Source organism: Arachis ipaensis, chromosome B2 (genome assembly GCF_059453495.1).
Source record: "Arachis ipaensis isolate K30076 ecotype BB chromosome B2, ASM5945349v1, whole genome shotgun sequence".
Lineage (NCBI taxonomy): Eukaryota > Viridiplantae > Streptophyta > Magnoliopsida > Fabales > Fabaceae > Arachis > Arachis ipaensis.
In genome coordinates, this window is record NC_142437.1 from 78701114 (window position 1) to 78717536 (window position 16423).

The window sequence follows — 16423 nt, forward strand, 5'->3', positions numbered from 1 at the left end:
GTGTTGACATTATTTACCTTTTAATGTGAATTTACAACCATCCTTTTTTCGTTCTCTTCATTGCTATATATCTCTTTGAATTCAATCTACTCTCTCTTCCCTTTTCAGGATGGCCACCAAGAAAGGAAAAGAGAAAGCTACTCCCAAACCACCAGCAAGAAGAGGAACTAAAAGAGCACTAGTGGCAGAGCCTTCTTCAACTGCAGTCAAGCCCTCAACAAAAAGAGTTAAGAGGATTATCAAGGTTGATGAAAAGGAGAAAGCCTTTCCAGCAAAGGACACTGCGCGATTTCCAAATCGCTACTGTGAGCAGATGTTCCCTATTCTGGCTGAAAGGAGTTACAACAATGAACACCTTCTTATCCTCCCGCCCAATATTGCTACTTTTGTTGAGCCGCAAATTGAACGAAGACAATGGGGTTTCCTACAGAGACAACAGAAGTAGGTTAATCTTTCTTGGGTAGTTGAGTTCTACTCTAACTTCTACCTGCCTATCCTGCAGTCTATCTTTGTCCGTCAGAAGCAAGTCCCCATTACAGAAGAGGCTATTCAACAAGCTTTGAGTCTTCCCCATATTCCAGAAGGATTGGACGCCTTTCAAGAAACTGCACTCAAGCGCCAGATGTACCAATTTGACTGGGAAGCTGTTCTCAGAGTTATCGCACTACCTGGCAGCCGTTGGATCTACGGATACCATCGTACCCGCCCTAAGGGAATATCAGCTTCAGCACTTACCTTGGAGGCTCGCGTATGGGCACAGATCATGTCCCATTATGTCTTTCTGAGCATTCATGAGTCCTTCTTCACTGCAGACATGGCCATTCTACTATGGTGCATCCTTACAGACCAGCCTCTGAATCTACCAAGACATATCCGGAATGCCATGGGACACGTACAAATTGCGGGCAACTTACCTTTTCCCGTCTTGGTCTCAGATCTTGTCTCAGTAGCCGGAGTCTCCTACAGAGCTGGAGACACCAAAGCCATGCTTCCACGGGATGATCAGTATGTCCCCAATGGGAAGTACCTTAGACTTTCAGCAGCCACTACAAGCCTTCCCACTGCTCCGGTTGAAGATATTCCTTCTTCAACACCACAAGCACCTACAACAGATGAACTGCTCCAGCAGATAATCAAAAGATTGGATCGACAAGAACAGAAAGCGAAGTTAAGAGAGCGTCGTAACGAGCGCCGATTCAAACACCTCAAGGAGCTACTCAAGGGACACTTCAAGGACTCAGACACCCCAGACTCCACTTCTTTTACCAGCACAAGGAGCCATGATGGTCCTGATTGTGGAGATACTGCTACCAGCCCACCCCTGTTCCTGACAGATGGCACCGAGGACGGTGCAAAGCCTTAAGTGTGGGGAGGTCGGTCAGTACCTGACTTCCGGAGGTAATTTCTCTTCCCTAGCACCAATAAATTAGGATATTTTAGTTAGTTTTCTTTCTTTTATAGAATAGGATAAATTGCATAGTAATAGGTTAGTTGCATGCATGCTCTACTTGATTGAAAAGACAATAAGTTTCTTCTAAGACTCTATCTTTGGAACAAAATTTCACTAATTTTTAAAAAAAAAAAATTTTATGTTAAATTTGCTTGAAGTTGTATTTGGAACATGATGTTTGAGCTAAAGAACACACAACCTGTGAGATTTGAGCCTTTATGAATGGTTATATTATTTAACCATAATTATTTTATTCTTGTGTGTTTACTTCTCTATGATTATAATCTATATTTTGTTTTATCTTATATGTCCAATATTTATTATATTTGTATGCTTGCATATAATTGAGGCCATTATTTGTTTAAACTCATTTATCCAAATTAAGCCTACCCTTTTCCAACTACCTTTGTTAACCACTTTGAGCCTTTTATTCCCATTTGTTCTATATTTCACCACATTACTAGCCTTAAGCGGAAAAACAATTGTATATCTCAAATTGTATCTTTGGTTAGCTTGAGATAGAATTGTGTGTGCTAATTAAATATGTGAAATTGTGGGAACAAAAGTTATTAAGGGAATGTATCATGATAATTTAATGGGAATTTGGATACCTACTCATGTGAAACTATAAGAATTAAAAATCTATGTGCATTGATAAGCTATGTTGCTTCTATATAAAAAAAATTTAATAAATAAATGAATAAGGGGACAAAATTACCCCAATGCTGAATTGAGAATTCAAAGATCAATGCACATATGATAAAAATTAAAATAAAAAGTTGATACATGAGTATGGAATGTAAAAGGGGAATTCTGGGTAGCTAGGTATTAATTCTAAGGTTATGCAAGTTATATAGGTTAGGTTGAAGCTTGGGTTAATTAAAGATTCAATTTATAAGCTCACTTGACCATACATGTATCCCTACCTACCTTGTCCCCATTACAACCTTGAAAAGACCTCAAGATGTTTGTATTGGTATATTAAATGTTGTTGATTGGTTAGGAGAAGAACAAAAGTTAGAGAGCATGATTAGAGAAGGATAGAGTGATTACCCTATACACTAGAGAGATTAGAGCATACATACATCATCAGTGAGGGTTCAATGCTTCATGTTCCCTGCTTTCATAAGCTATCTTCTTGCACTTTTATCTGTCTTACTGTATAATGATAGAATTAGTGGAATTTGATTTGTAATTGTTTTGAAGAGCTTCTTTACTTTTGATCAAGTGGACAGGAATCATATAGTTGCATTCATATATATAGGATTGCATTGCATTGAATGAGTTTCTGCATGTTCATACTTGTTTACTTTATCTCCTTCAATTAAGCATGAGGACATGCTAATGTTTAAGTGTGGGGAGGTTGATAAACTACTATTTTATGGTTTATATTGTGTTTAATTGTGTGGTTTTATCATGATCCTTACCCACTTATTCATTAAAATAGCATGCATTTATATTTCCTTCCTGAAATTATTACATGATTAAAAACTGCTTCATAGAGACTTTTAATTATGCATTTTAATTCTCCTTTATTCCATTCGATGCCGTGATCTGTGTGTTAAGCGTTTCAGGCTTTATAGGGCGTGAATGAGTTGGAGATTGGAAAGGAAACTAGCAAAAAAAAAATGGAAGGAACACAGGAAATTGAGGAGATAACCAGCGAGAAGTGACACGGCCGCATGGCTCACGCGACCGTGCGGACTGGAAAAGCACGAGCGACGCGGAGGCGTGGACGACGCGAACGCGTGGCGAGGAAAAGCGCGAATGACGCGTCTGCATGGATGACGCGATCGCGTGGCATGCGCGATCTGCATGATTTGTAGAATCGCTGGGGGCGATTTTGGACCCTATTTTGACCCAATTTTCGGCCCAGAACAGCAGACTAGAGCCAGAGAACATGCAGAAACCAAGGACAACATTCATTCTACACAGTTTTTAGTTTTTAGATCTAGTTTTTTACTCCTCCTCTAGGGTTTTCTCTCTACACATTCATAGTTCTTAGGATTTTAGTTTCTCTTACTTTTTTTGGCATTGGAACACTGAGAAGAGTTATTACCTCATCAAGACTTTGTCATTCTAGGTCATTTTCTTTACTTGGTTACTCTTCCATGTTCTTTGCTTTGTTAATTTTACCATTGGAATATTCTTAGGATTATTTAATACAAGGATCACTTTTATTTTTAATTGACTATTTTAATTTTTATTTACAGTGTCTTTCTTTAATTCCTTTTCATATGCTATGAATTTTACCTTTACAATGAGTGAGTAGTTCCCTAACTTGATGGGGAATTGATTGAAAGGAACCTTTGAGTTGGAAGGCTTGAAAGAAAAATTGTAATTGGGTTTATGGTTGGATTGCCTCCTAATCACTAACACCAATCCCTTTTAATTAAGTGGATGTTGAAAGGTTCTATACATCTGCCCTTTCTCAAGGCATTTTTTTAGACAAGGACTCCGTTTTTTCCTCTTTTCGGATGGTAAATATTTCTCAGAACATGGAGTGTGACCTCTGTCCTATCCATTAGACAATGGACGCTTTTCTTTTTTTCTTCTAACTTTTCACTAAATTCAATTTAGTGAAAAGTTAGAAGAAAAAATGGAAATTGCAATTTGTGAACGGACGTAGCATTCCAACTTGTTTGACTTTCCTTCACCTAGTGAAGGATAACTAAACAGGATAACCTTTAATTGTCAATTAATCCTGAGAGCATTCCAACAATAATAGGGATTCCAACTAATCAATTCCCAGTCAAGGCTTTAATTTACATTATTCAAATTCATCAATTTAAATTCCTGTTTGCCCAATTCAAATCTTTTTGAAAACCTCTGATTAATAGAATAGCACACTTTTCTACAACTCGTTGGGAGACGACCTGGGATTCATACTACTAGTATTTTAATTTCAATTTTCTGTGACACATTTCTAAATTGAAAGGCGGATTTCTGGTGAATTAAGAACTATACTTGCAACGTATATATTTTAACAATTTTTAATTCGCTAATTTCTGCCTGCATCAGTCGTCCACGCAGTCGTGTCATTTGTGCGGACTTCAATCCACGCGTTTGCATCAGGCACGCATTCGCGTCGCTGCGATTTCTTCATTTCACGCGTTTGCGTGGGCCATGCGCTCGCGTCATTGCTCACTGGTAATCTCCTTAGTTTCTTGTGTTCCTTCCATTTTTGCAAGCCTCCTCTCCATTTTCCAAGCCATTCCTGCCCTATGAAGCCTGAAACACTTAACACACAGATCACGACATCGAATGGGATAAAGGAGAATTAAAATACATAATTAAAAGTCTCTAGGAAGCAAGTTTTCAATCATAAACAATACTAGGAAGGAATTATAAAATTCATGCAATCTATATGAATAAGTAGGTAAACATTTGATAAAACCACTCAATTAAACACAATATAAATCATAAAATAATGTTTTATCAACCTCCCCACACTTAAACATTAGCATGTCTTCATGCTTAGGTTAAGGAGATAAAATAAATAAGTAGGGGAATGTAAAACTCATGCAATGCAATGTAACCTATATATATGAATGCAACTATATGATTCTTGTCTACTTGGTATAAAAAAAACAAGCTCTTCAAGACAAATATAAATTAGATTTTACTAATTCAAATTATATAGTAAAAACAGGTAACATTGTAAGAAGACAGTTCATGAAAGTAGGGAACATGGAATTAAGCATTGAACCCTCACTGATGGTGTAAAGATAAAAGAGATTAACATGGAATTGTATGAAAGATTAAAAGCATCAAAAAGAGTCTTGGCTTGGAGTGAGCTAAGGGTCCTTTCCTTGTTGGAACCAAAACTATGACAATTATGATGGATTAGTCTCACTTTATCAACCCTCACATCAGAAAGTAAGTTAAATGAGCATAAGTGTTCCCAATCCACAAATCCTAAATTGCTTGCTAATTACTTTAGCTACAAATTAGCGTTAGTGGGAACAAGAACAATTAACAATCCAAGAATTGAAACTAAATGTTGGACATTCCAACTCTAGAAACCCAATTGCTCACTTAATCCAAGCCAATAACCAAAAATTTAGCCTAAAACTATGTTTGATATTTTGTCAAACACTTGGTGGGAAAAAACCTTAAACATAGAGAAAATGAGAAATAGCTTGAAACTAAAAGTCACAATTGATCTCAATCAACAAGAATAACACAAGAAAGCATGAAATAAACATTAAGCATCAAATTCATCAACAAGAAATTAAAATTGCTAGAGGCAAAATTGAACTATAACTTGAATTAGAAGAAAGAGTAATGACAATGTAACTATAAAAGGAAATAACAAGAGAATACTTACAATGAAAGCTAGCAAAATCCAAGATCAAAAATGGAAATGGCACTTGAATGTAAAACCCTAATAGAGATGATGAAAAACTTAGAGAAAAACTAGCTAAAAGCTTCCTACTACTACTCCTATAACTATCCTAATGATATGCTATCTTATGTCTCTCGTTTCCCCTCCAATATGAGCTAGAAGACTTCAGAAATGGGCCTCCAAAGCCCCCAAATCACGAGTCACATGCTATTTTAATGAAGTCATGTGCGAAAACCTGTGCAGACGCACAGATGCGTGCGTCCGCACACTTCGCGAGAAATCTAGTCCTGTGCGTACACACAGGTAGCCGTGCGCACGCACACTAGGCGATGCTTGACTGGGCGTGCGACGCGCTCAAAGCAATCCACGCGCTCTGATTGGGCAGCTGTGTGTACGCATAGGTATACAGGTATACCTGTGCGCACGCACACGTCTCTGAGCTCATCTCCTTTGATTCTTGATGTTTCCTTCACTTTGCATGCTCTTCTTCCATTTTCTCCAACCCATTCCTACCTAATACACCTGGAATCACTCACAAACAACATCAAGGAATCGAATAGAAGGTGATAAACCACTATTTTATGGTTTATCTTGTGCTCAACTGAGTGGATTTTATTAACTCTTTACCCACTTATTCATACTATTTGCATGGTTTTACATTTGCCTTCCTAATTATGTGCTATGATTGAAAACATGCTTCTTTGGACTTATAATTGCTAATATTAATCCTCTCTTATCACCATTAGATGCCTTGATATGTGTGTTAAGTAATTTCAGAGATTACAGGGCAGGAATGGCTCAGAGGATGGAAAGGAAGCATGCAAAAGTGGAAGGAATACAAGAAGTTGGAGAAATTGCTAAGCTGTCCAGCCTGACCTCTTCGCACTCAAACGGCTATAACTTTAGCTACAGAGGTCCAAACGACACGGTTCCAGTTGCGTTGGAAAGCTAACGTTCGGAGCTTCGATTTGATATATAATATGTTATGGTTTCCCTAATGCTAGGTGATGCGACCGCGTGCTCCATGCGGCCACATCGCAGTGACAGAAATTCAGCGTGATTGAATTCAAGACCAGCGAATTCTGGGCTGTTTCTGACCCAGTTCTCGGCCCAGAAAACACAAATTAGAAGCTATAAAGTGGAAGAATGCATCCATTCATAAGGGAGGCTCATATAATTCACTTCTCATGATTTAGATTAGTTTTGAGAGAGGTTCTCTCCTCTCTCTCTTAGGATTTAGGACTTCTCTTAGTTTTAGGAGTGACTCTCAATCCCAGGTTCTTTATTTTTATTTAATTTATGAACTCTTCCATGTTACATATAATTTTCTTAATTAATGTTATTTGAGCTATTTCAATTCATGATTGCTTTCTTTTATTTACATGATTACTGCTTCCCATCTGAAGACATTTTTATTCCAGTAGATTTACTCTTTTCCTTTTGGTTTTGGTTAAGAAATCAGTAACTCAGGAGTTATCCAATTCAACAGCATAATTGTTAATTGTTATCTTGCCAATTGAGTTGAACTTCAACAATCCCAATCTTTTCTTAGGAAATAAATAGGATTCGAAGATCAAATCAATTTGTCCCTTGACTTTCCTTTGCTTTAGTAAAGGTTAACTAAGTGGAATTAAGATTCAACTTTCATTGTTGTTGATAAGAATAACTAAGTCTGGACTTCCAAATTCTCATACCTTGCCAAGAGTTTGCCTTGCAGCTATTTATTTATTTTTAATTGCCATTTAAATTATTTGTCATATAACATATTCCCACCTTACTTCCGAAACCCCAATTTACAAACTCATAACCAATAATAAGAACATACCTCCCTGCAATTCCTTGAGAAGACGACCCGAGGTTTAAATACTCGGTTATCAATTTTAAGGGGTTTGTTACTTGTGACAACCAAGACTTTTGTAAGAAAGGTTGATTGCTTGGTTTAGTAACTATACTTACAACGAGAGTTTACTATAACCTCTAAACCATCAATCTTCAGTTCTTCAGAAGGCAAATAGAATAAAATAGATTAGATTAAGCACAAAAGAGCATATTTTCATAATCAAGTGCAATTTGGAAGGAAAGTTCAAAAGCATGCTTTTCAAGGGAATAAGTGCAAGTTTATATGATGAAAATCCATCCAATTCTAACCAAAAATCATCATCAAATATGGATTCATCAATTTCCCCACACTTAAACACTAGCATGTCCTCATGCTAAACACACACAAAGGAGATATATAAAAGGGAAAATGACTTATGCTATATACTACTTAAATGCATGCAACTATCCTAAGACTAATCACCAAGATGTACTATGATGAGAGTTGGTAGAAACAAACCATGAAATTCCAATCCATCACAAGAAAACTTTAGGGCCAATGCAAAGAGTTCATACACTAGGATCAATGTCCAAAGAGTTGAATTGAAGTTATCCAAACATTCCAATTAAACAACTTGTAAGAAGATGCAATATGAGGTGTAACAACATAGAATTGAGCGATCGAACCCCTCACCAGATTTGTATCCACTCAATTCGCTCAGTGTTTAGGGTTTAACCACTCAATTCCCCTTTTATCATGCTTTTCAAAGATTTGCAAGTCATCTAACAGTCAACTAGTATTTAATGCATGAATTACAAGTATCATGAGGTCTTTAGAGGGATGTAATGGGACTAGGGTTAGGTAGGATGAAATATGGTTAAGTGGACTTAAAGAATTAGTTCTTTGATTAGCTTGAGCGTCCACCTAATTCTACATCACCTATGTACACATAACAATACAACCTTTCTACCCACTTTTATTCTTTTCTTTTTTCCATCTCACTTCACTCATGCATTTGCTTTTCAAACATGGCATATGCATCCTTTATTTACCATTTTATTCGTATTTTGTTATGTACAAGTTTTTTTTAAAGAACTATGAGTGCATATGTTTTAATTAGTGAAATGCATGAGCATTACCTAATTGCCCAAAAGATTTTTCACAAAGAGTTCATGCCTTTATCACCAATGCTTCCCAAAATTCCCCCTACACTTAGAATTTACACACTAATCCACCCAAGCTAATCAAAGAATAATTCAGGGATGACAACTCTTACCACTAACCATCTTCCTCTTACTCTTATAGCCATAAAGAGCTCTAAGTTGCATATCCGTCTCAAGCAAAGCATATTCAAGTGGGCTAATTAAGCTTAGAGATGAAAATTTTACCCACTTGAATGAAGGAATGGATGATGATGGCTTTGGGGGAGAGGTCTCCAATAAATTTGGCAAAGTGATTTCCAGCTCCATTCCCTTGAGCTCTTCCTTGACAACTTCCACCTCCTTGCAAGCTTCTTCAATTTCAACCTCTTCCTCTTGGTAGCTTTCTTCCAATTCAATCTCTTCTTTATTATTTACCAAGGGCATGGGAGGTTGTGCTTCTTCTTCTTTAATCTCCATGTCAAGTCCAATGGGAGAGGATTCAAATGTAGATAAGAATTCATCAATGATTGAATCCATCTCTTGATCATCCCCTTCAAAAGTCTTCAACCATGATATGCCTTGGAGGTTGTACACCCTCCTCAACATCAAATTCAAACTCCTTAGAAGGGGGCTCTATGACTGGGCTTTCCCATGGACGTTCCGCATCTCCTAAGTCTTCGACCACTTCTTCCTCTTTAACAATTACGGCTTCCTCCAATTGTTCCAATACAAAGTCATGCTGCTCACTCTCTACCGAAATTTCTAGTGTCTCCTTCATGCTACGTTCTTCATTAGATTCTCCACATGAAGCCATGGGTGTTCCTTGAGTGTCCGAACATCGAGAAGCTAATTGATTTATCGCTTACTCCAGTTGATGAAGGGTTACATGAAATTGATCCACTGTTTTCTTGAGACGATCCTGTGATTTTTGTTGCGCTTGGCTATCATAAGTAGGACCATAGTGCTCTTGGATTGATGGATATGGACATGGTGTATATGAAGGTAGTGGTGCTTGAGAGTAATTGGGTTGGAATTGGGGTGGCTCTATGTATGGTTCATACGGTTCATAGGGTGGTTGGTATGGTGGATAAGGGTTGGGGTCATATGGAGGTGAATGGTGTAAAGGGGCTTGTGAGTATGGTGGTTCAAAGGTATGTTGGGGAGGTGGTTCATAAGCATATGGTGGGGCTTGTTGGTAACTACAAGGGGGTCCACTATATTCATCATCTTGGTACGCTCCATGGAATGGCTCTTGACCATAGTAATTTGGTGGAGGTGGTTTGTCACGAAAGGTCCACCATAACTATTATCTTGGTATGCATCACATAATGGTTGTTGGTTATAGCGCATTGGAGGGGGTTGTTGCGAAGAGGGTTGATCAAATACTTGTAACTCCTTCCATCTTTGATTCTTCCAACCTTGATGCCTGTTATCATTATAGCTTCCATTCCTTACAACAACATTGGAACCAAACTTAAAGCCAGACGAGTGAGAATTCATAGTAGCTAAAGAAAATAAAAACTAATAAAAGTTAATGAAAATAAACTCTTAAAACTAGAAACACTAACAAAGAAACGAAAAAGCAAATATTTACAATAACCAATAATAAGGCACACGTTTGCAATTCCCCGGCAACGGCGCCATTTTGAACGATCGAATTTTCTGAAGGTAAAGAATTTTATAAAAATAATCACATTGTAGGTATAGCTTCTAAACCAATAGAGAATCCTTTCTACAAAAACTTTGGTTGTCACAAGTAACAAAACCCAATAAAATTTATAACCGAAGTATTTAAACCTCGGGTCGTCTCTCAAGGAATTGCAGGGAAGTATGATTTATTATTGGTTATGGAAAAAGGTATATTTTTGGGGGTTTTTGAATTAAAGAACAAGTAAATCAAATGACAAGAAAAATAAATTAATAATTAAGAAAACTCTTGGTAAGGTATGAGAACTGAAAATCCCATTCTAGTTATCCTTATCAGGTGTGATGAGAATTGTTATTGCTCCCACTTAGTTAACCCTTACTAAATAAAGGAAAGTCAAGTGGACTAATTAATTTGATTCCTCAAGTCCTAGTCAACTCCTATGGAAAGACTAGCTTTAAAGGGATCCAAATCAATTAGCAAATCCCAATTTTTAATCAACAGCTGAGTTTGATAACTCAAGTGTCACCAATTACTCAACCAAAGCCAAAAGGGAAAAATCCAAATTATTTATATCATAAATAGATAAAAGCAATCTTAAATCTGAAATACCTCAATTTATATTAAATAGGAAATAAAATTAAACATAGGAATTGATGCGGGGAAAACTTGTCTCTCAACAAATCTCCCTTCGGCAAGTGTACCGAAGTTGTCGTCAAGTAAAAACTCACAATAGAGTGAGGTCGAATCCCACAGGGATTGATTGATCAAGCAACTTTAATTAGAAGAATGTTCTAGTTGAGCGAATCCAGAATTTGGGTTAAGAGTTGCAGAAAATAAAATAGCGGGAATGTAAATAACAGAAAAGTAAATGCTAGAATTAAAGGACTGAAGTAAATGACTGAAAATAAATTGCAGAATTGTAAATGGGAATTGGGGATTTGCTCATAAAAGTAAATCGCAGAAATTAAAGAGAATGGGTGAGATTAGATATGGGGAGTTCATTGGGCTTAGGAGATGTTGCAATTCTCCGGATCAAGTTCATTTTTATCTCTTCCTCAATTAATGCACTCATTGATCTCCTTGGCAATCTTAAGTGATTGAATTACAATTCCTTGTAATTCAATCTCTCAAATCTTGATCAATAGCCAATTCCTTGGTCAATTGCTCATGAGAAGAGATGAAGTATGGTCACTGATTATACCACATGCATTTCCCAAACCAAGTATTGAGAGGGTTACAGTCACATACCCATCCAAACCCAATTTGGTCCAGCATGAGAAAGCATTTCTAGCTTGATCTCTTCATTCCTCTTCCAAGGTTCAAAAGAGATCCAAGTTTGAATAGCTTCTCTTCCAAGATAACTACTCAATTGGATGAAGATCAAAAGCTTTCAAGTAAAATCAAGAGAAAAGATAGAAGAAGAACAATGAAAATTAGTATTGATCCATCAAATTACAACAGAGCTCCCTAACCCAATGAAAGGGGTTTAGTTGTTCATAGCTCTTGAAAATGAAAACAAAGATGGAGAATACATCATAAAACTAGAAATTGCAAAGAAAGTAAATACAGAGAGTGGTTCTTCAGCCTCCAGAACTCTTTTACAATTCAAAGCTACTCCTATATATACTACTCTTCTCAGCTTCTAGTTCACTCTTCAAGTCTTGGGCCTTTGGATCTTGAGTTTGAAGCAGTTCCTTTCTTTAATTGGGCTTGGCTTTACTTGCAGAGAGAAAGTGCGAAGTGGGCAGAGACTTAAGCTCAGGGCGTAAGGAGTGTTAATCATTTAGTGAAAGTCCAAGTTCGGGAACGTTAGTGACACTTAACATTGTCACTAACGTTCCAATGCACCCCTTTTGCCTTACGTTAAAACCCACGTTAACTAGGTTAACGTGGCTTTTAACGTTGCCTTATCAACCTTCGAGAACGTTAGTGACACTCAACATTGTCACTAACATTCCAGTGTGCCCCTTCTTGCTTCTCGTTAAAGCTCACGTTAACTAGGTTAACGTGGCTTCTAACGTGGCCTTTGCCATCCTTCGAGAACATTAGTGACATTCAACATTTTCACTAACGTTCCAATGTGGCCCTAGGTCTCACGTTAGAGTCCACGTTAACTAGGTTAACGTGGCTTCTAACGTGGCCATCTTTTAGCCATCCCAATGTTAGTGACAATGTTGAGTGTCACTAACGTTGGCTCATCCTTCATTTCTCATCGTTAGCTTCCACGTTAACCAAGTTAACGTGGAAGTTAACGTGACTCTTGGGGGTTGTGTGGTTGCTTCAACGTTAGTGACAATGTTGAGTGTCACTAACGTTGTCGACAACTCTTCATCCTCTACGTTAGTTCCCACGTTAACCAAGTTAACGTGGGAGTTAACGTGGTACTTAGCACCATAGGGCAACGTTAGTGACAATGTTGAGTGTCACTAACGTTGGCTTCTCTCCCTCCCCCTTAACGTTAGAGGCCACGTTAACTAGGTTAACGTGGCTTCTAACGTGGCCACTTATGAGTAAGTGCCAACGTTAGTGACAATGTTGAGTGTCACTAACGTTGGCTCAACTTCTTTTCTCCATGTTAGAGTTCACGTTAGCTTGGTTAACGTGGCTCTCTAACGTGGGCATTGATGGCTTTTTGAGATTGTTATTGGCAATCACTTTTCTCATTAATCTTTGCAAGTTACCTCCCCTTTTCTTGCTCCTTTTTGGCCCTGAAATCAAGCAACAAAGTGCATCAAAGCTCTAGTCCAAGTCATGAGTAATGCAACATAATATTTGTCACTAAACTTATGCAAAATCCTCATGAAATCATGTAAAATGTACAATGTATGCTTGAGTCAAGGCATAACTGAATATTTATCCAAAACTAGCTTATTTCCCTAAGAAATGCATGAAACTATCCTAAAACAGTAAAGAAAAGGTCAGTGAAACTGGCCAAAATGCCCTGGCATCACAACACCAAACTTAAAACTTGCTTGTCCCTAAGCAAGTACTGGAACAAGAGAATGATGAAATGAATATCTAAAGGAATGAATCATCGTTGTGGAAGTCATATTACTGATTTTATGGTGGTTTCATGCATAGCAACTTAGGTTCATTCCATTACTGGCTTTCAGACCTTTATCCTGTCCTAAAACACCCACTTTGTTCATATCCCATGAGACTTTTATTCATTGATCCTTTTATTGTTATTACAAGGGTTGTTTGTGTTATTTAGGCTAGGTGCTCTGTAAGGGGGCAACTCTTTAAGATAAGTTTTCAGCCAACACTCCCGAACCAGTTGGTTCAAGGTGCTAGGTGTTGAGACACCCCTAAGGACTTACTCCCTCAAGCCTATCCCCCATACATACACACTACAAGCATTTAGTTTATTTATTTTCTTTTCTTGAGACCTTGGTGTCCAGCACCTCTTTGGGTTACTAAATGCTCTGTAGTGAGGGTTACTCTTGATAGTGGACTTTCAGCTGATAATCCCGAGTTAGTTAACCCAAGTTATCAAGTGATAAGGCACCCCTAAGAGCTTATTCATCCAAGTAGATCCCTCACACAGGAGCACCACAGACACTTGCCTCAAGCTTAAAACCATTGATGCCTAGCCTTATTGCTTACTCTTTTTCTTTTGTTTTTCACTTCCATTGTTCTTTCCCTTTTCTCTTATTAGGATCTTGTTATTAACTTAGTCTCATGAGTGTATCCAAAGCAAAGTATTCAGGATAGATAGTTGTCCTCCTAGCCTTGTGGTTGAACCAACTTAGCTAACTTATGACTACCCCAAAGATTCATGAATGCACTTCCACAATATAAACTCCACTCTGGTCTTTTACAATTATACTCATTCTCTTTTTATTTGATTTAAAGGGATAAGCTTACAAGTAGGTTAAGTGATGGTGCAGTGACATTTAAACCAGAAATCATGGACTTCTTCAGAAGGAAAAACTTAAAAGACAGAATTAAAAGAAATATTTAAACATAACATGGAAGCATGTTCTATTTCATACAAGATCTTTCTTATTTAAAGCATAGAAAAGATGGACTAAAAAGAACTCCACCACCTTTCATTCATGTGGATGTCCATGCTCCCATCCTTATTTATCCTCATTGTGTCTCTCTTGAGTACTTGTACTTCCACTTCCTTTGCCTTTTCCAAGCAGCTTTCTCCAGAAACCACTATCTTCCATCTTCTTCTTGAGTGCCTCCTTTTGTTGTTTCACTTTTCTCTCTTCTTGTTCTACAAATTTTTTTTGAACTTCATCATATGCAGGGATGGCATAGTGTAGATGATGCATATTACTGGTCATGTAGTTCAACTCGGCTTGAGTGTTTACATAGAACTCCTCCCTATGTAGTTGCCTTCCTTCATTGAGTACACTGAATTCATTGAAAGTTTTCATTTGGGCTATCTGCCGCTGGTTGAGCTCTTGCAAGTGCTTCTCTTGAAGCTCTTGTCTTTCATTCACTTGGTTGATGGCTTGAGTGAGCTGAGAGTAGTGTTCCTGCTGCTGCTCCATTTGTTGTTTTTGCCATGCTTCCTGTTGGTTCAGCCGGTTCAGTAATTGCTCTTGTCCTTCCATATGTCTCTGTCCTAAATCCTCAATGGCTCTTAGAAGGTGAGTCATATTCAAGTTGGCTGGGTCATGATACTCTTCTTGTTGATGTTCTTCCTGATGGTATTCCTCTTGATGAGCTTCTTCCTAGGTCCTTTGCCTTCCTATATGTGGCCTTCTTAGTTGCTGAGCCGGTGTGGTATAGACCATTCGCTCGAGTGTGACTGGCCTCCCTGGGTTTACCCAGTCTGGGCTGCTGTCCTCAAATACTACTTTGGCCTTGTTGCACAAGCGGAGAATGGTGCTGGGGTACCAAAGTCTGGCTCCTGAGTCAGCTTTCTCAGCTGCCTCTTGAATCCCTTCGGCAATGAGCTCATGCACCTTGATTTTCCCACCTTGTACTAAGCATTGTACCATAGTGGCTCGATTGACGTTAACTTCCGAATTGTTAGCAGCTGGTAGGATGGACCTCCTTACAAGCTCAAACCACCCTTTGGCTTCAGGGTGAAGGTCCCCCCTTTTTATGAATTTTGGTCTCCCATCTGAGTACCTCTCCCAGTCAGCGGCTATGACACAGATATCTGATGCTATATCTAAGAGCTCATCCTTATCGGGGCTTCTACTTATCCTTGCCTGATAACTCTCCTCATCAAAATGAGGTGATTTCAATTGAAGAGCTCTTGTGATGGCACTTGGGCTGAAGTCCACCTCTCTTCCTCTCACATAACTTTTGAAGGTTGGGGCTTGGGTCTTATCCTCTCTAACTGCATTTGCATAGAATTCTTTGATGAGATTTTCATTGATCTTCCCCTCTGGACTGGTGAGCAATTGCCACCCCCTCTGTTCGATTTTTCTCCAAATCTGTGGTGATTCATTGGCATTGATTTGGAAGATTAATTCTGACAATATCCTTCTGGCACTTATCCGCTCAAATTCATGCTCATGAAAGGCAGCCTTGAATCTCTTGTCATCAAAAGGAGCACTCTCCATAGGCCCCTTCCTCTTTTGCCTCTTTGAGCTTGATGATGCCATGACTTGAATTGTTGTTTGAGGGGGTTTGAGGCTTCGGATAGATGAAGAGAGGGTTGGTTAAAGCAATTTGTGATGAAGGGTTTAGTGTGCCAATAGAAGTGTGGAGAGTGGGGATTTGAATGTGAGGAGTGAGCATGCACTACGGTTCACTTATATAAGAAAATCATGAGTGGATGAAGGGTGTGGATTGCATGAATGTTTACTAGATGAACGGATGGGGTTGTTTATGAAGGGAAGACAAGGATCATCACTTTAATGAGAGTGATTGGTTCGGTCTCCAAGGTTCTTCTTTCTCCAATGTTGCATGGCAGCGTTTCCCCATGCGTTCCCTCTTGAGACATGTGTGTAGTGCTCTTCATTAAGTGGCGAAATCTCCCCCATTTAATTGTCCAATCAATCCCTTTTCATGCTTCTTTTCTTTTCCTATAAAGATTTGAAATAAG